The sequence below is a fragment of the Balaenoptera physalus genome (genome assembly GCF_965194825.1).
Source record: "Balaenoptera physalus genome assembly, chromosome: 6".
NCBI classification, from domain to species: Eukaryota; Metazoa; Chordata; class Mammalia; order Artiodactyla; family Balaenopteridae; genus Balaenoptera; species Balaenoptera physalus.
Genome location: NC_138885.1, coordinates 121736992 through 121761191, shown reverse-complemented (window position 1 = coordinate 121761191; position 24200 = coordinate 121736992). Strand labels below are relative to the sequence as shown.

At 36.7% G+C, this 24200-nt stretch overlaps 2 long non-coding RNA genes across 2 annotated transcripts in view; one reads left to right on the top strand and one right to left on the bottom strand.

Annotated features, from left to right (window-relative positions):
- The window catches only part of LOC309663067, a 524929-nt gene that overhangs the window by 297153 nt on the left and 203576 nt on the right, over nucleotides 1-24200 (top strand). The window lies entirely within an intron of this gene.
- The window catches only part of LOC309663066, a 42102-nt gene continuing 26128 nt past the window's right edge, over nucleotides 8227-24200 (bottom strand). Inside the window, exons 1-2 of the long non-coding RNA XR_014265093.1 lie at nucleotides 13932-24200; nucleotides 8227-13891 (exon numbers count right to left, since the gene is read on the bottom strand). The exon at nucleotides 13932-24200 is cut by the window's right edge and continues 26128 nt beyond it. This is a non-coding gene — a long non-coding RNA (uncharacterized lncRNA). The remainder of the gene's footprint in view (nucleotides 13892-13931) is intronic.

The window sequence follows — 24200 nt, the reverse complement described above, 5'->3', positions numbered from 1 at the left end:
TAAGCAAAATGAGAAGACAGAGAAACACACAGCAGAGGAAGGAGCAAGGTAAAAACCCACTAGACCAAACAAATGATGAGGAAATAGGCAGTCTACATGAAAGAGAATTCAGAGTAATGATAATAAAGATTATGCAAAATCTTGGAAATAAAATGGACAGTATACAAGAAACGTTTAACAAGGACCTAGAATAATTAAATAGCAAACAAACAAAGATGAACAACACCATAAATGAAATTAAAAATTCTCTAGAAGGAATCAAGAGCGGAGTAACTGAGGCAGAAGAATAGATAAGTGACCTGGAAGATAAAATAGTGGAAATAACTACTGCAGAGCAGAATAAAGAAAAAAGAACGAAAAGAATTGAGGACAGTCTTAGAGACCTCTGGGACAACATTAAAGGCACCAACATTTGAATTATAGGGGTCTCAGAATAAGAAGAGAAAATGAAAGGGTCTGAGAAAATATTTGAAGAGATGAGAGTTGAAAACTTCCCTAATATGCGAAAAGAAACAGTCAATCAAGTACAGGAAGTGCAGAGAGTCCCATACAGGATAAATTCAAGGAGATACATGCCTAGACACATATTAATCAAACTCTCAAAAATTAAATACAAAGAAAAAAATATTAAAAGCAGAAAGGGAAAAACAACAAATAACATACAAGCAAATCCCCATAAGGTTAACAGCTGATCTTTCAGCAGAAACTCTGCAAGCCAGAAGGGACTGGCAGGATATATTTAAAGTGATGAAAGGAAACCTACAACTAAGATTACTCTACCCAGCAAGGATCTCATTCAGATTCAACGGAGAAAGTAAAACCTTTACAGACAAGCAAGAGCTAAGAGAATTCAACACCACCAAACTAGCTTCACAACAAATGCTAAAGGAACTTCTATCAGCAGGAAGCACAAGAGAAGGAAAAGACCTACAATAACAAACCCAAAACAATTAAGAAAATGGTAATAGGAACATACATATCAATAATTACCTTAAATATAAATGGATTAAAAGATCCAACCAAAAGACATAGACTGGCTGAATGGATACAAAAACAAGACCCATATATATGCTGTCTACAAGAGACCGACTTCAGACCTAGGGACATGTATAGACTGAAAGTAACAGGATGGAAAAAGATACTCCATGCAAATGGAAATCAAAAGCAAGCTGGAGTAGCAATTCTCATATCAGACAAAATAGATTTTAAAATAAAGACTTTTACAAGAGACAAAGAAGGACACTACATAATGATCAAGGGATCAATCCAAGAAGAAGATATAACACTTGAAAATACTTATGCACCCTACATAGGAGCACCTCAATATATAAGGTAAATGTTAAAAGCCATAAAAGGGGAAATTGACAGTAACACAATAACAGTCGGGGACTTTAACACCCCACTTTCACTAATGGACAGATGATCCAAACTGAAAATAAATAAGGAAACACAAGCTTTAAATGATACATTAAACAACATGGACTTAAGTGATATTTATAGGACATTCCATCCAAAAACAGCAGAATACACTTTCTTCTCAAGTGCTCACGGAACATTCTCCAGGATAGATCATATCTTGGGTCAGAAATCAAGCCTTGGTAAATTTAAGAAAATTGAAATCATATCAAGTATCTTTTCCGACCACAATGCTATGAGACTAGATCTCAATTACAGGGAAAAATCTGTAAAAAATTCAAACACATGGAGGCTAAACAATACACTACTAAATAACCAAGAGATCACTGAAGAAATCAAAGAGGAAATCAAAAAATACCTAGAAATAAATGACAATGAAAATACGACACCCCAATACCTATGGGATGCAGCAAAAGCAGTTCTAAGAGCAAAGTTTATAGCAGTATAATCCTACCTCAAGAAACAAGAAACATCTCAAATAAACAACCTCACCTTACACCTAAAGTAATTAGAGAAAGAAGAACAAAAAACCCCCAAAGTTAACAGAAGGAAAGAAATAATAAAGATCAGATCAGAAATAAATGAAAAAGAAATGAAGGAAACAGTAGCAAAGATCAATAAAACTAAAAGCTGGTTCTCTGAGAAGATAAACAAAATGGTTAAACCATTAGCCAGACTCATCAAGAAAAAAAGGGAGAAGACAAATCAATAGAATTAGAAATGAAAAAGGAGAAGTAACAACTGACACTGCAGAAATACAAAGGATCATGAGATTACTACAAGCAACTATATGTCAATAGAGTGGACAACCTGGAAGAAATGGACTAATTCTTAGAAAAGCACAACCATCCGAGACTGAACCAGGAAGAAATAGAAAATATGAACAGACCAATCACAAGCACTGAATTGAGACTGTGATTAAAAATCTTCCAACAAACAAAAGCCCAGGAGGAGACAGCTTCACAGGAGAATTCTATCAAACATTTAGAGAAGAGCTAAGACCTATCCTTCGCAAACTCTTGCAAAATATAGCAGAGGGAGGAACACTCCCAAACTCATTCTATGAGGCCACCATCACCCTGATTCCAAAACCAGACAAAGATGTAACAAAGAAAGAAAACTACAGGTCAATATCACTGATGAGCATAGATGCAAATATCCTCAACAGAATACTAGAAAACAGAATCCTACAGCACATTAAAAGGATCATACACCATGATCAAGTGGGGTTTAACCCAGGAATGCAAGGATTCTTCAGTATATGCAAATCAATCAATGTGATAAACCATATTAACAAATTGAAGGAGAAAAACCATATGATCATCTCAATAGATGCAGAAAAAGCTTTCAACAAAATTCAACACCCATTTATGATTAAAAACCTTCCAGAAAGTAGGCATAGAGGGAACTTTCTAACATAGATGTTAAAATAAAAATAGATTAGATCACTAGTCCAGTTGCCCTTTTGCATCATCTTCATGATGTGTCCTGGTGGGTGGCATCCTGCACCAGAGCCCGGTGTCCAGCTCTCAGGTGGGACTTTCATGGTAACTAACACCTGAAGCTTTCCTGCAGTTGCAGCTGTTCTGCTGTTGTTAGTCTCTCAGTTTTTCTCCTTCTCACCTGTTGGCATTTACACATTCCTGCACAGTAGTATACAGAATATATAACAATAGTCTCCACCTAATTAAGAAACAAAAATACAAAACCAAGAACAAGTGAAGTCCAGCCATGACAGTAAGAGACATGACCCTTATTTTAACGTTTGGCACTTTGTGGGCTGATGGGATTTGTTAAGCTCTGAGAGGCTCTGATTTCTGGAACTGCATTAACTCATGAATCATTCTTCCATCTACCTCTTGAGTCAATAGTTCTCTCTCTGGTAATGCTAAAATCTGACTTCAGGCTTCCTGGACTTCTAAGAATCTTTGCTCATGTCTGAGTGACTTGGATGGCTAAACACTTATTTAGCACTTGCTGTTCAACAGCTACCATGACATTCTGGCTTCACACCCAATGTTCATCATGACATTTCTCTATTCCATTCTGAAACAGAGAACCAGGAAGTCATTCTGTTCTTTTCTTTCTCTCCATTCCCAATGTCACTTTTTATCCCTGCATGCTCAGAGGGACAGTTTTATCTCATTTATGGGTAAGAAGGAATTACTTCCTAGTCAGGTGTTATTTGAAAGGCAGACCCTCACAAAAAATCAGAAGTTTATTTTCCCTATGTTTGTATTTATTGTTTTTCTTATTTATACATTTTTTCATTTTTATGGTTATTCAGCTATTTCCTCCCTCATCTATCAGACACATTCCTCACACACATTCTTCCAACTGTAGAGCAATATACCTCACATTTACCTGCCAGCAGAAGTTTTTTATTTGATAATTTAAAATATTTTGAAGTCTCCATAGTTGATTATGGATTTGTGGATTACACTTTTAAGAAGGAGGTTGGGAAGAGACATTGGGGCCATAATATTTGTCCATTTTCCTAGAAAGTCAATGGAAGGTTATCACTCTGGAAAAATAATCAAAGTCATTCCTGCCAGCTCTGATGGATGCAAAGAGTACAATGTTGGAGCTTGCATGCCATGGACATTCAATAAATCCTGCTTGACAATTTCAGGAATGGACCTCCTTCCTCAACAAACTTTTACAAAATCAGAGTAATATTCATTTGGCACCTACCATTTAATGAAAACATTTCCCAAATGAATTACCTTCTTTTTACCCCTATATAACCTTGATTTTTCCAACAAAAAAATTTCCTTTGTACAAATTTTAGAGTAACCTACAATACAATAGGTAGAGAAAACATATGTATAGGCAAAACATAGTGTTTAATATTGGAGTCACTAATTTTGTGGAAATATACATTGTGTTTAGAACACAACATTTTTTGGTGCTCCTTAACACTGATTTAACATTTTCAAACTTTTGAAATATTGTAATTAATATATTTTAAAAAGAAAAATACATTGGAAGGGAGGAAAAGAGGATAGAGGGGAGGAGAAAGTGGCAAGGAAGAAAAAGAAAAGCAAATTCACTCAATATGGAGTAGGAGTTACAAATATGAAAGGATAGAAGGCTAGAATATACACTGTCATATTGGATTCAAATTGAAAGTATCAATATGAACTCCTGCTTTTTTATAGCTAAAGATAAAACGTAGATATACTTAAAAATATTGAGGCATATATGTACATTTTTCCAATTCTGTCTGCTGAGGATACTTAGAAGAGATGGCATATCAGAAAATGACACTCTCCACTGAAAGAAACCCGGGCTCCTTCGAGAAAAGATTCATTTATAAACTGGGAAAAATGAACTTGGAACTATTTTATGACCCTGAAGTAAGGACATGCTCAAAGAATGATGGGAATATATAAACATACACACAAACACAGGAGCCAGTTTGAAGACACCAGATCTTGGACAATTTGAGCATATAAATATATAATGATACTAAGTATATTATAACCGATTGATTAAAATAAGAATTCATGAGTCCATAATAATGTAATAAAATAAATTAATAAATGAATATATTAACAGAAGAGAAATGAAAGCCCTTTCTTACAGCAAAAGGCCAATCAGCCAATTTAGAAGGGATGATGAAGTTAGAAAATCTTCAATAGGTAGTAAAACTAATGTGTAAAAGTTTAAGGAGAAACCTGGATATTTTAAGCAAATGATCAAGTTTAATATCAGCAGCAAATCAACATTGTGTTCCTCCAGATGTGGTACCCTGAAGACACATTACTTCTGTGTTCCTGAATTTTTGATGCATGACCTGAATCAAATCATGAAAGAACAACAGGCAAATCCAAATTGATGGATATCCTGCAAATGAGTTGGCTTTTAATACTTAAAACTATCAAGGTCAAGAAGGACAAAAAGGGCTGCTGAACTTCTTTTTCTTAGAAAATGCCCATTGAGGTATTTTGGGATGAAGGGTAAGTGGCATGCTATCTTCAACTTATTCTCAAATGATTCAGAAAAAAAAAAAATATATATATATATATATGTATGTATATATGGAAAGAGACAGGAGAGGAAGTGAGAGAGAATATGGTAAAACAAGGGGGTTAACTGTATTATAAATAATTGGTAAATATGGGTATATAGTAATTCCTTGTACTATTCTTGCAACTTTTCTGTCAGTTTGAAATTGTATCAAAATATGGAGGTTTTTTTTAGTTCTATATTTTAATGTCACGCAACATGAAGACATTTTTTTTTTCTTAAAAACATCAGTAGAATGGTTTACACTAAGAAGTGATATTCCAGATGTGTCAAGCAGTAAGTTCAATGTCTGGGTGCAAAAATATTTATCTTCTGGTGTGTAATAGTCCCCAACTGAGGTTTAGACAAGTTGCTTTTACCAAGCATGCTGACATTCTAAACTCAAGAATTTGTATTTTTGAGACAAACCAGCCTCATATATAATTTATTTTATTCATGAGACTTGCTCAAGTATAGGTAGTCCTTTAGAGTAAGCTTTTTCTACTGGTAAACACTGGCATTGTTTAACTTCAGTCAAGGTCTTTATGACTCAGATCTTTCTCAAAATATTCCCTTTGAAAGTGATATTGTGCAGGGGAAAACTGCAGTATTCAGATGCCTAACCACAGAATGAGATCAGGAGCATCTGGTCACTGGAAAAGGTGCCCGTCATTGTCAAATCATTGAGACAAGCCATGTGACGTACCCACGACATTCCTGAACTGCCACAAATATCAGATTTAAGAACTAGCAGTCCAAATTAGAACTTGACACTTTCAAACATAAGTGACAAAATTGAGAAACATAGATTAAGCCAAAGCAAGGCAAAAAATGCAGCTAGGCATTTGAGCAGTGGAGATAAAAACCATGGAATGTCAAACACATTGGCAGCTTTTCATAGTTTAGAAGAATGAAAAGCAATTTGTGCTGTTGTTAGCAGTGTCTTGATTCTAAGTTTATTTTAGAACCAATATATTTTTGGTTTCATCTTTCATTATTTTTTATCTCCGTGCATGGATTTTCACCAAACTTACATAGAATATTAGAAGTTAAATTTACGTGGAATAAAATTCCCAGAGCATAGCAACATTCTATAATTTTTAGTGTATTTTCAGCAATGATAATCCCTTATGTGTGTGGGCTTTACTGTTTGCAATGCTTTTTCAAATTTCAAGTGTTATTTTATCTAGATAGTTTGGCTCAATAAACTGTGAAATTCATTGTTTTGTATGCAGTTGTGGTTTTGTTCTTTTGAAGGAATTTAATACAATCTCTATATCTGTTCTGCTGTGGATGGATATTTGGGATGTTTCCACTTTGAGGGTCTTGTGCATGTTCTTTGGTGAACATATGAATGCATTTCTTAGGTTAGTAAAATTGCTATGTCATTAGATATACATATTAACGCCAGTTTTCCGAAACGGTTGTACCAATTTAAACTCAGTTGCAGTGCATGAAAGTCACAGTTGCTTGACCTTTTTGCCAATACTTGGCACTGTTAGCCTTATCAAGCAGGAAGGAGTAGTTGAAGGAAGACAAATGCTTCTGTTGAGATCGGCCCAAAACCTACATAAAATAAAACATTATTTGTTTAAAAGCATCAAAGAGCCACTGAAACAACAGGAACCAGAAGGGCCAAGATTCCAGAGAAGGGAGAAGTGAGGAAATGTGAGTTTATGATGCGTAACTGTTTTCGTTCCTAGGGGATTTTGCAGATTCTTGGTGTGGGCAACAGGCTGAGAATCCAGGATCTGTTCTGGGAAGAGAACTAGGAGATGACAAACGAGCAGAACTTTTTGTAGTTCTTAGTTCTGTAAAGCTGAAAAGACAAAAATGGGAACTTTAAGGGCTTCTAACACAGATATTTTTTCCTTCAACACATTGGCTGAATTCCGAAGCTGTGTGAGATGGGGGATTAAAAAGCTAAATTGGAAACATCTGAAAAGTAAAGCAGACTGTCACTCAATCCCATACTGTTGAGTAGACTAAGATTAGAGTGCAAACCCTACCAGGGACTGGGCCCTGGGGAATGCCCTGGGTCTCAGTCAAATGACCTGGAGGGCTGTGTTCCAACAATAGGAGAGAAGCAGAGGTAGACCAAGACTTAACTTTACAAAGATGGCCTCAACTGTATACATTGATTGGAAATAAGTGATAAGCCCCACTTTTTATGACTGGTAGAAGAGAGTATGAACCCATTCTAGAGAAGATAATCTCATATGAAACACCAAATATTCTTTTTTATGCAACTGCTATGTTGAAATTCTTATTTTATCTATTTTGTCCATCTTTTTCTCAATTTCCTTGATAATATTAATAGTTATTTTTTGTCCTTGTCTGCTGACTCTAAGATCTGCATTACCTGTGCCTGTTTCTCTTGTCCTTTTTTCCCTTGGTTTTAGTCACGTTATCCTATCTCTTGGTAGGCCTGGACTTTCTTGATGGACTATTGGACCTAGCTCTCTGATCTCTTGAAATTTCATTTTGCCATCTATTTTTTTTGTTGTTGTTGGGGTATAGTTGCTTTACAATGTTGTGTTAGTTTCTGCTGTACAGGAAAGTGAATCAGCTATATGCATACATATATCCCCTCTTTTTTGGATTTCCTTCCCATTTAGGTCACCACAGAGCATTAAATAGAGTTCCCTGTGCTATATAGCAGGTTCTCGTTAGTTATCTATTTTATACATATTAGTGTATATATGTCAATCCCCATCTCCCAATTCATCGCCACCCACCTTTTCCCCCTTGGTGTCCATACGTTTGTTCTCTACATCTGTGTCTATGTTTCTGCCTTGCAAACCGATTCATCTGTACCATTTTTCTAGATGCCACATATATGCGTTAATTGAAGTTGTTAATTTAAATCAATGTAAGGTCTACGTCTAAAAACACTAGTAACCAGTTCACTTGCAACTCTGTTGTCTTTTGATTTTGCGGTGCTGTTCATTGTTATGCATAGTAATTTTGATTGAATGCCAGGCAGGGTCAATGTCAACCAACGTAGATTTTTAGATGATGTTCTTCCTACAGTGAGGATTCACCCTATCTTGCAGCTGAGTAGGGGGGAGTTCACCTCAATCCAATCAGGATCTGATGTGACCCAACACTAGTTTGCAGTCTTTTAAAGTCTTCGTCTACTTTTCACTTCCAATTTCTGGAGTGAAGCTTGCCAAGGGTCCCCATTGAAAGACTGAGAGTTTTCTAGGAACTCTTTTCCTTGGCAGTCTGAATTCCAATTTTTGTTTACCCAGTGCTGTGAGTTTGCCAAAAACTCTCTTCTCCTTTTCAGCTGCTTTTTACTTAGCTTCTTAACCTCTGACACTGTTCAATAAGGAATTGGCACATGCCTTATGGGGAGTACAAAGAATATCAGACTTACTTCTCTGTGCCTCTTTATTTTCCATGCCCTTGGTCCCTCAAACCCTTGACGTCTCATTGACCTGGACTCTAGTTTTTGTCTTCCAGCCCTATGATATTTTCAAAAGCTCTGCTGGTCGTTCTTCAGCAATCTCCCTCCTGGTTTTAAAATCTCTTACTAATATCAAAAATTAAAAAATTCTCTGAAAAAAGAAGCAGGTATAAATTGAGCTTATCTTAACAATTGTCATTTTTTCCTGGGATCTTCACACTCAAATTCTGGCTGCCTAAGCAATTTTCCAATGCTTTTGCACAAATTATATCTACATTTATTCTATCTGACTTTTCCAGTTATTCTGTGTGCTATATTGGTCTGCTATAAGCACATCGATCATAGCCAGAATCAGAAGTCTCTTCACATTTGTGTTTTATTAATCTTGAGTTGTGTCATTACCTCCATTTTACAAATGAGGTAAAGATGGAATAAATATATGTGGTTTATCCATTGTTACACGGTTAGAGAATGGTAAATCTTGGATCTTGAGTTCTGATTCCAAGTTCAGGGCTCTTTAAACCATATTATAGTGACTCTTATTCTTTTACTAAACTAATATCTGATCAGTGGGTGAGTAGATTGCCTGAGAGGCTCATAAAAGAAAAGGATACCTCTCCACTGTCACTGTAGTTGATGTGTACTAATAGAATACACACCACACACGTACATATCTATATCTATCTATATCTATCTACCTGTCTATCTATTTTTTTAATTGGACCATGACTCTTCTAGTTTGACACTCAAACATAGTAGATAATTATATCACTAATATATGTTCTACATACTTAATATATTTAATCTTCATGTCAATTAAAATACCTTCAGAAACAACCCAAACACATTCATAACAACTCAGCTTTTAGATATATATTTTCTTATAAACAGATTCTTTCTAACAGATTTTAACATATGATTTTAATTAGTTTTCAAATGACATAATATGAACTAATGTTTATTGATCACTTACTGGTTCCCTGAAACTTACATACAACGTGTTCTGTATAGGACATATATTCTCAACTTCCGTTTATAAAGGAGGAACTCAAAGTTTAGGGATATTTTTAAAACATACCTAAAAATGTATATCTGTGATGCAATTAAGCCTGGGCCTGAACCACACAGCCTGCCCCAGAGCCGTGTCATTAAGTACCATGTAGCATTATACCCATATACACAGGGTAAAATACTCATATTTTTTCCTTTGGATTTTAATCTATCAATTTCCTATTGTTATTAATGGAGAATGAAAGCATTTATACAGCCAAATGAATTGAATGTGTATATATTATAGTTGCTGCGGTGGATACACAAAAGTCACAGAAACTTCCCGTTTAGTTGATAAGAAAGAACATGAACATAAGAAATAGCCCACTGCAAAATACCATTAAGTGTTGAGTGACGCAGATAAGAGATTTAGGAATTTAGACAGCAGAAGAGTTGTGAGCCTATTGTTGGCAATGACTGCATGGGGGAGGATGGCTCCTAGAGCTTGTCTTGAAGGTCAGAGCCTCAGATAAGGGAGGAGAAGGGTGAAGCAGCCCAGACGAAGGCACTGCAGAGGCACGGACGTGCCTGGTGTGTCCAGGCATCAATGCATAGGCATCAGAAGTCTCTTTTTTGATCTCCTTTAAATGAGTTTAATATCTTTGAAAATTTTAACCTTTTATAATTTGTGTATTTTAAAGAGAAAAACTAAGCAGAGGTGTTTCTACAGTGTAATTTGAATAGAATGACCAAAGCAATACTTTGCCCCCAAATATTGCCCCCCTCACTGGTCTTTATCATTTCTTAACCATCCATTTGTTAGAGCCCTCATTTGCTCTAATAAATGCCAGTTCTCCTTGAAATGGGTCTGCCTCAAGATATTGTCATAAAATAACAGCTTAGTTTAAGCTAATTAATATGTTCCCTCCATATTTTAGAGTATAGGTTATGCCTGAGGTACGGGAAGAAAAGGGAAGAAATCATGTGAGAGACTTAACAAACGCACAACGGCCAGGCCATGCATAACAATAAAACGCTGACCTACAACCTCTGCAATCAGCCCAGAGCATCAGAACTTGGTCAATGAGTGCCAACTTCTCTTTATTCCCCACTACTAATTCAGGACTAGCCCAAGGAAGCCAAATATGCCTCCCAAACCAATCACATAAGTGCCCTGCTTCTAGACAACGCATGTCTAGCTGCCCCATGCCAGCAACCTCCAATTAGAGCATATTAAAGTCTTCCCATTTTTTCACTATTAAACTTTCCCACTCCCCACAAAAGCCTCTGAGTCTTTGCCAAACACAAGTGATGGCTGACTCCCCAGCTATAGCACGCCCTGAATAAATAGCCTCTGTTTGTTCTAATTTGGGTGGTCTTAGTTTATTTCTATACAGGCTGGTCAAAGGCAAACAAAATGTTTATTGATAAACTTTTAGGTGCTAAATACACTGTGCTGTACTAAGGTCTGGAGCAGCAATGATGAAAGAACTAGAAATAGTTCCTGCCCTCATGAATGGAGCTTACAGTCTAGTAGGAGAGACAAGACTTCTATACACACACAAAGAAAGAAAAGGTAAAGGGATAAAATGACATAGGATAATCTTAAATTGTGGTAGTGAAATAAAAGGGTGTTTACAGTAGGAGGGGAGTGGCTTCTTAGGTAGGCTGGTCTGGGAAGATCTCTCTGAAGTAAACTTTCAGCTGAGACTTGATGAAGAAAATCCTAGAACAGAGTTGATGAGGCAAAGAGGTGAGGGTGAGCTGGGAGGGGCTACGTGTGGAGGGCTCCAGGTACAAGGGAGCATTTTGAAGCAAATATTATTCCGTATTACAGATGGGAAAAGTGAGGCTCAGAGCAACTGACATATCCAGAGTTTCAAAACTTGTGACTAGTTTCCCGTCTAGGTTTCTCCTCCAGTCCCTGCACCCCATGACTACTGGGGCAGCTCCCCTGGCTGTAGGTTAATGAAGGGATTCTCACTATTGAAGAGGCTTCTTAAGGGCCAGAAACTTCAAGAACACTGGACATTGGAAGGAAGGGAAGGCAAGGGCTCTTTAAAGAGTAGAGGAGAAGGGCTGAAAGATGAAGAAAGGGGCACTGTTGGCAAATGCCACAAACTTCCTGATTTTGCCTTAAGGCAGCTTTGAATGAATGAGTAAGGAGAGAAAAAAATATTAATGGAAGCCAGCGTCTGAACTTGCAGGGTAGAAAGATTTGACCGAAGCATTTTCAGGTTTGTCAAGTCCGAAAATTAAAAAGAAAAATGTGTTGGCGAGCATGAGGAAGTAGCAAAAGATTTTTTTTAATGGATTTAATTAAGCCTGAAACCAGTATTAGATACTATGCTATTTCTCTTGTCATTACTTAATGCAAACAAAGTTATTTTCATGAAATTTTATAAATTTATATTGGGCTGTTTTGACCACATGAGGCAAAAAAAAAAAAAAAAAAAAAAAAAAATCTGAACTAGAATTATGGTTTGTTCCCTCTTTGGGGGCCAAAAGTATATCCCTGTTGGTCTCAGGAGGCTGAGAGGAGCAGGCCGCAGGAAGAGTCATGCCATTCTGAAAAGAGGATTGCCCCACGGACACCTGCCAACGGGTCTTTTGCGGATGTTGTTGCCATTGGAGATATTTGAGGATATTAAAGTGCTGACAGGATCCATTAAGGGAGAAAACAAAAGACTTCTTAGAGCATTGCTAGATTCCCCGAGAGAGGTAGTCTCCAGAATCCCACACTGCAGACAGCTTTTACACGCTATTTAGGGAGCTGGCTATTTTTAGTTTTCCTTAGTTGGTTCCTGGATCTTGAGTCCGTATCATTTATTTAACTTTCCTCGGCTCCCCCTCTTCCTCCTGAAGTTAAAAAAAAAAAAAAAAAAATGACATACTATACAATTTCTCTCTCTCTTCTTTTACCTTTTACCTTTACAGGTGTCATGCCTGCAGCAAATCCATGTTCCAAGAATGTCTTTGCTCTCCATTGAGGACCTGCTGCTGCCTTCTGGTTCCCCAAACAGCCCTTATCATCAGTCGGATGGCACCACCGTCCTTTTGATTCAGAAGCCCAGCTCTCTGAGAACATCTTTGGCTGAGAATCCACACTACGACAATAATGTTTAGGCAACGCTAAAGTGACCACAGGCTTTTCAGGAGCTGATTGCGTTCTTGTTGTCTTTACTAGTATTTCCCGGTGGTTCAGCGATTCATTGATCTCAGGGTTTCCTTGACTGTAACACCTCCTTAAAATTATAGATACCCAGTGGGGCCTGCTGTCTCATAAACCTGCTTAAGCATCCCTGCAAAGCTGCAGAAGGAAGAGTGGCCCCCATTCTCTGCTTGGATGGAATAATCATCAGCTGTCATCATGTTACCCAGAAGTGTCCCCTGATGCAAGTGAGGGGCTTTGGAGACAAGTTTGAGGGTCCCATCACCCCACTGATAAAGAATAGACACAAGAACATTTTTCCAGTGAGTTGTCATATGACTCAGAGTGCACTGTCAAACTCCTGGAGTGTGGGTGTGGGTGGAAGGGTGGTGCTTGAGGGTGAAGGAGCACATCTTTTCTCCGTGTGGAGCACAGCAGCTTTCTATGTGGTTCTATATTCTTGTGTTACGTGAAGTGAAGCAGAATTGGAATTATGACAAGATTAACTATCATAATACCTGTGTGAAAGTCGATTCAGGAGCTGTTTATCTCTAGCCAACTGACACAGCATTATATAATAATACTATTACCTTTCTCCAAAGTTTACTGTGAGGATAAATTTTAAAAATTTAAAAGTACTTTGAAATATTAAGTCTACAAAATGTTAGATATAATGGGTATGGAACTGTGCAAATGCTTTTGGGTATTCCTCATAGGGAGTCAGAAGTGGAGAAAGCTTGGTTCCTTTGAGATGTATAATAGAAAGTATCTGAGAGGCATAAGAATTAATGCAGCTCTTGGACATATTGACAACCAAGACATAGTTGTAACCCTGGGATTGCCAGCCTCTGCCGTCCTATCTTTGATGATTGGCTACACAATAGGAGTACTTAATAGACCACTTAATATACCTGGAACTCATAGGAGTACTTAATAGACCACTTAATATACCTGGAACTCTAAGTCCTAAAGGTTAAACAGTTTGACTGAGCTCAAAAAATTAAATAGCATCTCTCTATATATGCAAAAAAACTGGACAGAATTGGTAGCTTGATTCTTCTGAGTTTTCAACTTTTTAGAGTTTCCCCTGAGAACTCTGGAACAAGTAGGTCTATTTGCTTCATGCTTTTCTTTGAGAATCAAATGAAAAGAGTAGCTCTTCTGGCTACAGTGATTTGACCACATTCCTATAGGCAACAGATTTAGTGACACATAATACCTTTCTTCAGAACTCAAATCTTAACCTCTCTTTACATTCAACTATAGGCTCCTATTGTGCTGGTGGAGACACCTACTGTTTCTACCCACACAGAATCTCTTCTTTCTTTGATCTCTTTCTTCTTTCTTTCTTTCCTCTCCCTTTTCCTTTTGTAAATTGCCCCTCCACCTTCTAGTGGAACTGTCAGTCATGGTCTCATGGATGAATGATAACAGTATCCCAGACCCAGGACACAATTGTTGGTTCAGGGTAGGTGTGTGACCTGAGTAAGACCAGTCTTTTGACATAATCATTTTGGGTGCTCAAACAAGGGAGATGCTCTCTCCTTCTGGCATGTGAACTTGGAGGTACTTGAGTCTATTTTTGCAGCCACATGGAGGGATCCTGATTGACAGTAACACCAACTCATAGGAAATGGGACAGTGGAGAGAAAGAGAGAGAAGGGGAGGAGAGAAGGAAGAGGAGGAGAGAAAGAGAGATGTTCTGATGACATGTTTTGTATTTCTGAATGCAGTAACTTGAAATGACTATATGTATGTATGTATGTATGTACCTATGTATCTATCTTTTAGGATAGTTTGAGTTGGGTTTTGTTAATGTAAACAAACATGTCTTGAGTAAGACATATGCCCAACATAACAGACAAATATACATATTGATTCTCAGAATAACATATATTGAATAACATGTTGAATATATATGATTTTTCACCATATGTTGAAAAATATGTGCTAAATAATATAGCACCTAATACCTAAATGACTGGTGCTCGGTAAAGCTGTGTCAAGTGATTGAATGAAGCCTAGTCAGTGCAGAGATGATTGTTATAAGTTTCTTCAGAGTCTAGGAATAGTACTGAGAAAGACCATCCTCTGAAATGGAAACTACTAAAAACCAGCCTGTTATGTATAAAATACAACACACACTAAGATATTTTTTGAAAGTGTAATTGATGAGATTAGGTCACCTACTGAATCCAATGAAGAAGATAGGGTGTTTTGGAAAAACCTGTTAGCAGTGCAACTGGATTGTAACATGTTGAAGAAAGCTCCTGCTTTCCTCCAACAGAAGAGAAGTGAGCTAAATAAAGATGAGGCGACAGCAGGAAGTGCTAATGTGTTTCCACGTACTTTGTTAAAGTTGGAAAGAGAAATTCAACCAGCATTTTCAGGAATACAGGTGTGTGTCCATATCCCTTTCTCTAATGCTCTATTTGTAAGCAATCTTTGGCAGATATATGAGTTAAATGAGGACCAGCTTCATGGGCTTGTGACCTGTGCAGTTATGCAAGGCCCTCACTCTTATGTGGACCCTGAGCTTGGCTTTATGCTGTACTGCTGCTGTCTTGAAATTCTTAGTCGTTTTGAAAAAAAGCCCTGTATTTTCATTTTGCAGTGGGCCCCACTGATTATGTAGCTGGTCCTGAGTCTAATTTGTGGTTATGTTTCTCACTGAAAATTAATAAAATGGAATTTTATATTCTCAATCAGTCTTCAGTGAATTTATTTAATTAAAGGTGGTTTGCCACCAAATATGAAAAATCACAAGGTAGGTTTACACAATTGTTTCTGAACTTTCAGAACTGAGAATCAGAACCCAGAATGTGGCAGCATAATATATCCATAATATGGACAGTTACTACTTAGAAAGCCTTATGTAAACAAGCTAAACCTTTAGTATCTATTTAGCCTCAAAGTAAAGTATAAATATATGTACCACTAGCTTATGATGAATAGAGAGACAAAAATGATCCCTTCAAAAAGGCAGAACTATAGCAAAAAATATGTTGTCTTCCATAGCTTTATATAATTTTGTTATTTTAGGTTTTATAAATATAGCCTATTTCTTATACCTTTAGATTATTTCTAGATTACTTTCAAACAAACAAACAACAAGCTCTCCTAAGAAGATCCTTCAGGAAACCTAGCATTTGTAGACAGTATTGTGGTTTCCTTCTAAAAAGTGAGCTCACTGATAGAAGATCTATATCACAAAAATATTTTGACTCAACACCGATTAGGTTTTTAAAGGCTATCTTCTTCATAGTTTTGTTCTACACAGTAAGAAAATCATCACATTTTCAGCTCAAGATGAGAACCTGGCAACCAACTATAACCGCAACTATTGAAATGCATTTTTAAGGATGTTTATGCATTATTCAGTAAGCTACCTTGAATCAAATATGTAAAAGCCCATGAAACAAAAAAATATAATATATAGCCAATATTATCACCAGATGGTAGACTTTGTTATCCTAATTCTATTTTACATTTAGAAAATAAATATCAGCATGAATATTTAATACACTTGCTATAACAGAGACAAAAGGCCAATATTATTATTGTAAGAATGTGAGGCTCATAGCTATTTAACTTTAATTGTGCTGTTGTTTTTATATTGCTGCACCATGTTTTTTCATTGGAATGGGCTAAAATTTTAGTAGATTGTTGCCCAAAGTGTCTGAGAAGCAACTCTGTATCTCTTTGAAAATACTGTTCTTTTTAGTTATTAATGAAAATCTATTTACTCTGAAAGTGTTAATAAGAGATATCAGTGTGTTCCAAAGAGCTCTGGAAATGCATGTTTTGTGTAAGAAGAGGCTATGCACTGATGCTTCACGTTTAGTTATTTGCTTGTGCTCTTATTTGCATTGGAAAGGAGAACTTATGTTGTAAGAGGCCCGGCAATCTTGAGGTGCCCTTAGAGAAGATGGTTTCTATAGAGGCTGAAGCAATTTTAGCTATAGATTCTTAGCCCATTGGAGCCATGGAGAAAGATTTTGCTATGGGGGGGTTATATTTGCGAAATCAAAGGAAACGTTAACGATAGATTTCCCAGCTTGTTTTATTGGTCCTAACTGTAGGGTTTAAAGGGACATTGATTTTGTAACACAATAATAGTAAGGGACTTTAACCCCCTACTTTTCACCAATGGACAGATCATCCCAAATGAAAATGAATAAGGAAACACAAGCTTTAAATGACACATTAAACAAGAGGGACTTAACTGATATTTACAGGACATTCCACCCAAAAACAACAGAATACACATTCTTCTCAAGTGCTCATGTATCATTCTCCAGGATAGATCATATCTTGGGTCACACATCAAGCCTTGGTGAATTTAAGAAAATTGAAATTTTATCGAGTATCATTTCGACCACAACGTTATGAGACAAGATATCAATACAGGAAAAACACTAAAAAATACAAACACATGGCAATTCAACAGTATGTTACTAAACAACGAAGAGATCACTGAAGAAAACAAAGAGGAAACTTAAAAATACCTAGAAACAAATAACAATGAAAACACAATGACCCAAAACCTATGGGATGCAGCAAAAGCAGTTCTAAAAGCAAAGTTTATAGCAGTACAATCCTACCTCAAGAAACAAGAAAAATCGCAAATAAACAACCTAAGCTTACACCTAAAGCAATTAGAGAAAGAAGAACAAAATAAACCCAAATTTAGCAGATGAAAAGAAATCACAATGATCAGATCAGAAATAAATGAAAAAGAAATGAAGGAAACAATAGCAAAGATCGATAAAACTAAAAGCTGGTTCTTTGAGAAGATAAACAAGATGGATAAACCATTAGCCAGACTCATCAAGAAAAAAAGGGAGAAGACTCAAATCAATAGAATTAGAAATGAAAAAGGAGAAGTAACAACTGACACTGCAGAAATACAAACGATCATGAGAGATTACTACAAGCAGCTATATGCCAATAGAATGGACAACCTGGAAGAAATGGACAAATTCTTAGAAAAACACAACCTTCTGAGACTGAAGCAGGAAAAAATAGAAAATATAAATAGACCAATCAGAAGTACTGAAATTGAGACTGTGATTAAAAATCTTCCAACAAACAAAAGCCCAGGAGGAGACAGCTTCACAGGAGAATTCTATCAAACATTTAGAGAATAGCTAATACCTATACTTCTCAAACTCTTCCAAAATATAGCAGAAGGGGGAACACTCCCAAACTCATTCTATGAGGCCACCATCACCCTGATACCAAAACCAGACAAAGGTGTCACAAAAAAAGAAAACTAGAGGCCAATATCACTGATGAACATAGATACAAAAATCCTCAACAAAATACTAGCAAGCAGAATCCAACAGCACATTAAAAGGATCATACAACATGATCAAGTGGGGCTTATCCCAGGAATGCAAGGATTCTTCAATTTATGCAAATCAATCAATGTGATACACCATTTTAACAAATTGAAGGATAAAAACCATATGATCATCTCATTAGATGCAGAAAAATGTTTTGACAAAATTCAACACACATTTATGTTAAAAACTCTCCAGAAAGTAGGCATAGAGGGAACCTACCTGAACATAATAAAGGCCATATATGACACACTCACAGCCAACATCGTTCTCAATGGTGAAACACTGAAATCATTTCCTCTAATATCAGGAACAAGACAAGGGTGTCCACTTTCACCACTATTATTCAACATAGTTTTGGAAGTTTTAGCTACAGCAATCAGAGAAAAAAAAAAAATTAAAGGAATACAAGTCAGAAAAGAAGAAGTAAAACTGTCACTCTTTGCGGATGGCATGATACTATACATAGAGAATCTTAAAGATGCTACCAGAAAACTACTAGAACTAATCAGTGAATTTGGTAAAGTAGCAGGATACAAAATTAATGCACAGAAATCACTTGCATTCCTATACACTAATGATGAAGAATCTGAAAGAGAAATTAAGGAAACACTCCCATTTACTACTGCAACAAAAAGAATAAAATACCTAGGAATAAACCTACCTAGGGAGAAAAAAGACCTGTATGCAGAAAACTGTAAGACACTGATGAAAGAAATTAAAGATGATACCAACAGGTGGAGAGATATACCATGTTCCTGGATTGGAAGAATCAACATTGTGAAAATGAGTATACTACCCAAAGCAATCTACAGATTCAATGCAATCCCTATGAAACTACCAATGGCATTTTTCACAGAACTAGAACAAAAAATCATACAATTTGTACGGGAACACAAAGGACCCCAAATAGCCAAAGCAATCTTGAGAAAGAAAAATGGAGCTGGAGGAATCAGACTCCCTGACTTCAGACTATACTACAAAGCTACAGTAATCAAGACAGTATGGTACTTGCACAAAAACAGAAATATAGATCAATGGAACAGGATAGAAAGCCTAGAGATAAACCCATACACATATGGTCAACTTATGTTTGATAAAGAATGCAAGTATATACAATGGGGAAAAGACAGCCTCTTCAATAAGTGGTGCTGGGAAAACTGGACAGCTACATTTAAAAGAATGATATTTGAACACTTCCTAACACCATATACAAAAATATATTCAAAATGGATTAAAGACCTAAATGTAAGGCCAGACACTATAAAACTCTTACAGGAAGACATAGGAAGAACAGTCTTTGACATAAATCACAGCAAGATCTTTGACCCTCCTCCTAGAGAGATGGAAGTAAAAAGAAAAATAAACAAATGAGACCTATTGAAACCTAAAGGCTTTTGCACAGCAAAGGAAACCATAAACAAGACTAAAAGACAACCCTGAGAATGGGAGAAAATATTTGCAAATGAAGCAACTGACAAAGGATTAATCTCCAAAATATACAAGCAGCTTATGCAGCTCAATATCAAAGAAACAAACAACCCAATCCAAAAATGGGCAGAACACCTAAATAGACATTTCTCCAAAGAAGATATACAAATTGCCAAGAAACACATAAAAGGATGCTCAACATCACTAATCATTAGAGAAATGCAAACGAAAACTACAATGAGGTATCACCTCACTCCAGTTAGAATGACCATCATCGAAAAGTCTACAAACAATAAATGCTGGAGAGGGTGTGGAGAAAAGGGAACCCTCTTGCACTGTTGGTGGGAATGTAAATTGTTACAGCCACTATGGAGAACAGTATGGAGGTTCCTTAAAAAACTAAAAATAGAACTATCATTTGACCCAGCAATACCTCTACTGGGCGTATACCCTGAGAAAACCATAATTCAAGGAGAGTCATGTACCACAATGTTTCTTGCAGCACTATTTTCAATAGCCAGGACATGAAAGCCACCTAAGTGTCCATCGACAGATGAATGCATAAAGAAGATGTGGCACATACATACAATGGAATACTACTCAGCCATAAAAAGAAACGAAATTGAGTTATTTGTAATGAGGTGGATGGACCTAAAGTCTGTCATACAGAGTGAAGTAAGTCAGAAAGAGAAAAACAAATACCATATGCTAACACATATATATAGAATCTAATAATAATAATAATGGTTCTGATGAACCTAGGGGTAGGACAGGAATAAAGATGCAGATGTAGAGAATGGACTTGAGGACACAGGGAGGGGGAAGGGTAAGCTGGGACGAAGTGAGAGAGTGGCATGGACATATATACACTACCAAATGTAAAATAGCTAGCTAGTGGGAAGCAGCCGCATAACACAGGGAGATCAGGTCGGTGCTTTGTGACCACCTAGAGGGGTAGGATAGGGAGGGTGAGAGGGAGATGCAAGAGGGAGGGCATATGAGTATATATGTATACATATAGCTGATTCACTGTGCTATACAGCAGAAACTAATGAAACATTGTAAAGCTATTATATTGCAATAAAGATGTTTTTTAAAAAGTTTTAAAAAAAGACAGTTTTTTTTTTCATTAATAGCCAAATATTCCTAAACAAATTAAGGAAGAATGAAGCCAAGTATATGTATGAGTACTTAAACAAGGATATCAAAATCTTGCCCATATGCTACTGAGTACACCAGCGGAACAGGACTATGAAATCAGAGATGCGACTTAATGGCTAATTTGTATTCTCTTCGTGGTTTAAGAATAACCAAGTTTTCTTCTGCAAACCAGTTTTGCACTTGGCATCATTCTAGGGCAACTGTATCCATAATGCTGATCACAGCTGGCCTGTTCATCTTTTGATGGTCCACCAAGGCCACTGTGACTCTTATCCCCATGCATGTACCCAACATTAGCATCTATGCATGACTATGAGAGACTGCTGAGAAAGAGTTTTGTGGTGTAGACATTGACAAAGGGAACTGAAAGTAGGGATATTGTTTCATTTATGTCTTCCTCCTCTTGTTTCTACTTTTATTCTCTCTTGGACAGACTTTATTGTATATTGACTACATTCTGGATACCTTATATTTCCTGTCTCCTGTTTGAAGGTATTAGGATCTGATATAGGGTCATGTATAGGTTCTGAATTCATCCAGATGTTCTACAACATAAAACTTTTTAAAAGAAAAATCATGCATGCTCTTCCTGCCAGTTCCATTACCTCATGTCCCCTTCTCTATTTTTCTCTGGCTCTGAGAGCTAAATTGACCACCACCCATTTTTTGAATGGGAAGACAATGATGTAAGTGACAAGGTTGATAGGAACATACAGATTCAGATAACAGGTACCTAATTATTAGTCTTTGTATCATTTCGGGAAGCCAAAGGCCAAAGCTATTGAAGCATCCATTATGAACATGAAGCTATGGATAAGCAAGTCCTAACTTGCAGATTAAGTTTTTAGTTTTTATTGTTTCTCACCCCCTCTTCTCTCCCCCCAGTTTATAAAATAGAGTCATTGTAAAAATGTCTCTGGGACTGCTTATGTGACTATATGCCACAATATACACAATTCTGACCCTGGTGTCAGATAAAAATTACACTAAGTTATCTGAGGCCAGATTCACTGGTTTAGTTTAAACATAAGCGAGACAAAATTATATCATTTATGGCTAACCAAGGTGGGGCACCTTAACCTGTGCTCTGGGTGGGGCAGCCGGGTGACAGGCAGTTCATGAATCTTACTCAGTGCCTAGAACTCTTGTCTACCATAGCATTTTGGTTCAAAGAGCAGTAAAATATAAAGAATGGTGATAAGGATGTGATCTTGGTTGACCAGAACACTGAGCTGTAAAGAACTAAAAAACTTTATTGAGGCTAAGTTAATATTCCCTATTTTGAATCAAAAGTTTAAGGACATCAGTAAGAATGAATTTACACTCATTTATGGAAAAAGTAAACAGAAGGGTTAGTTGATCATGAATTTAATATTAGTCAGTGGCACTGTTGTGCTGAATTAATAAATTTGTTGAATTACAAAGAGCTTTGAATAAGGAGACAAAGCATCTGGGTTTGAGCCCAGGCTCAGTGATCACTTGACCCTGGACAAATCTGTGGTGATTAGTTTTCACATCAATATACTGATAGAGTTGGATTAAACACTTTCCATTTACACTAAACTCTGAATGTAGAGTTAGTGAGGCAAGATGAGCAAGGAAAGAAGAAAAGAAAAGTTGATTGATGCTATGGAAGGAAAGATTTGCACTGAGAAGTCAATGGGAAAACCTTGGGATATAACATTATGTAGATCCTTGTTGATGTTAGTGCAAAATCAGACAGGAATTAGAGAATCAAAAATCATAAGTAAGGTAATATGATGCAAGTGTTGGTAGAAGGAAATGTGAAGTGTGACTAAGAACACTTAGAAGAATTTTCCAGTAATCCAACTGTGATATTCTGTATGATTGTAACAACAACAATAGCAAAAAAACTGTATTGATTTCTCACTTTGTGGCTGGCATTGCTGTTAAGTATTTTACATACACTATCTCATTTAAGAGGCCCATGTGAGTGACCTCTCAGTAGAAAATATTAAAACAGAAGGACTTGTTCGATAATTCAAAAGCTAATGTAAAAACTAGTCAATTGTGATTCAAAGTTTTGAGTCTGAGTTCTGCCACAATGATGACACTATTAAGTTGAGAGCCAACCATTGTGGGGAGAAAGAGTTGGTGATAATTTTTTGGCTATATTGAACTTAAGAGAATTTCCCTAAGGAAATATAAAATACAGGAGTAGCTATTTCTAAGCTATGCTATATAGAGGTGAGCATTCACATCCTGAAAGTAGATTCAATTTCCAAAGGAGAAAAAACAGAGACAGAAGGACCTGATCTAAAGGCTTGGATATCAGGAAGAGATGATCATAGATTGGTGAAGTGGAACCAAAGAAAGAAAAAAGGGAGAATGGGAAAGAATGGTCACAAACGCTAAGAGAAGGAAGAATTTCAAGATTGAAGGAAATGGCTGGGGGAGAGATCAGCAGTGAAAATGTTATGGAGGTCAAGGAGGTTTGCTTGAGGTCTGGAACAAAATAGCTGGATTTGGCTAGAAGAACTAAATTGAAATTACTTCTTCAACCTCTACCAAGATACTGACAGTAGGCATTGAACTTCACTAACAAGTGAATTGGGACTGCACCTTTATAGTTTTCAATAAAAATGGACAAAATAGCTCCAGAAGTTGAACTCTTTAGAGCTCAAAATCTTTCAAAAGAAAAATGGAATTTACTTCTGTTAAATATAGTGAGAAATATGGAACAGACACTAATGACCTCAAATCCAAATGCTATTCCCTACCCCACCTGCCTCTTTTATGCTGGCAGCTCCCTAAGGTTATTTAGTTTTCCATCTTCCTCTGCACAACCTTTGGTTTCATTAGGAAGTTGGCTCCATTGGCAGCCCCTAGGGAAATTTTCTAACACACTCATGGTGGTCCTACTTTCTTTGGCTAATCACTGTTCCAGGCATGCATACCAATCTAGCCAGAGAGAGATAAAGAGAAGCTGGCTAGGGGTCTTCTAGAAAAAGTTTTCCTGACTGATTTAAAAAAAAATACAATAAAAAATCTGACCTTATCTTTCTTCCATAGATCTGGATGGGATGCCTGGAAATGAAGCAGCCATTTTATAACCATGAGGAAAGTAGCCTCTGAGGACAAATGGCTGAACAGAGAGCTGGAAGGAACCTGAGTCCTTGAGGACATTATTGAGCCGTGCATCATACCATGCTGCATCTCCAGGATTTTCCTTTACTTAAGCTATTAGAGTTTTCTGTTCTTTGTAGTTAAATGCAATCCATTATAAAAATGTGAAGATTACTATCTGGCATTTTTCCCCTCA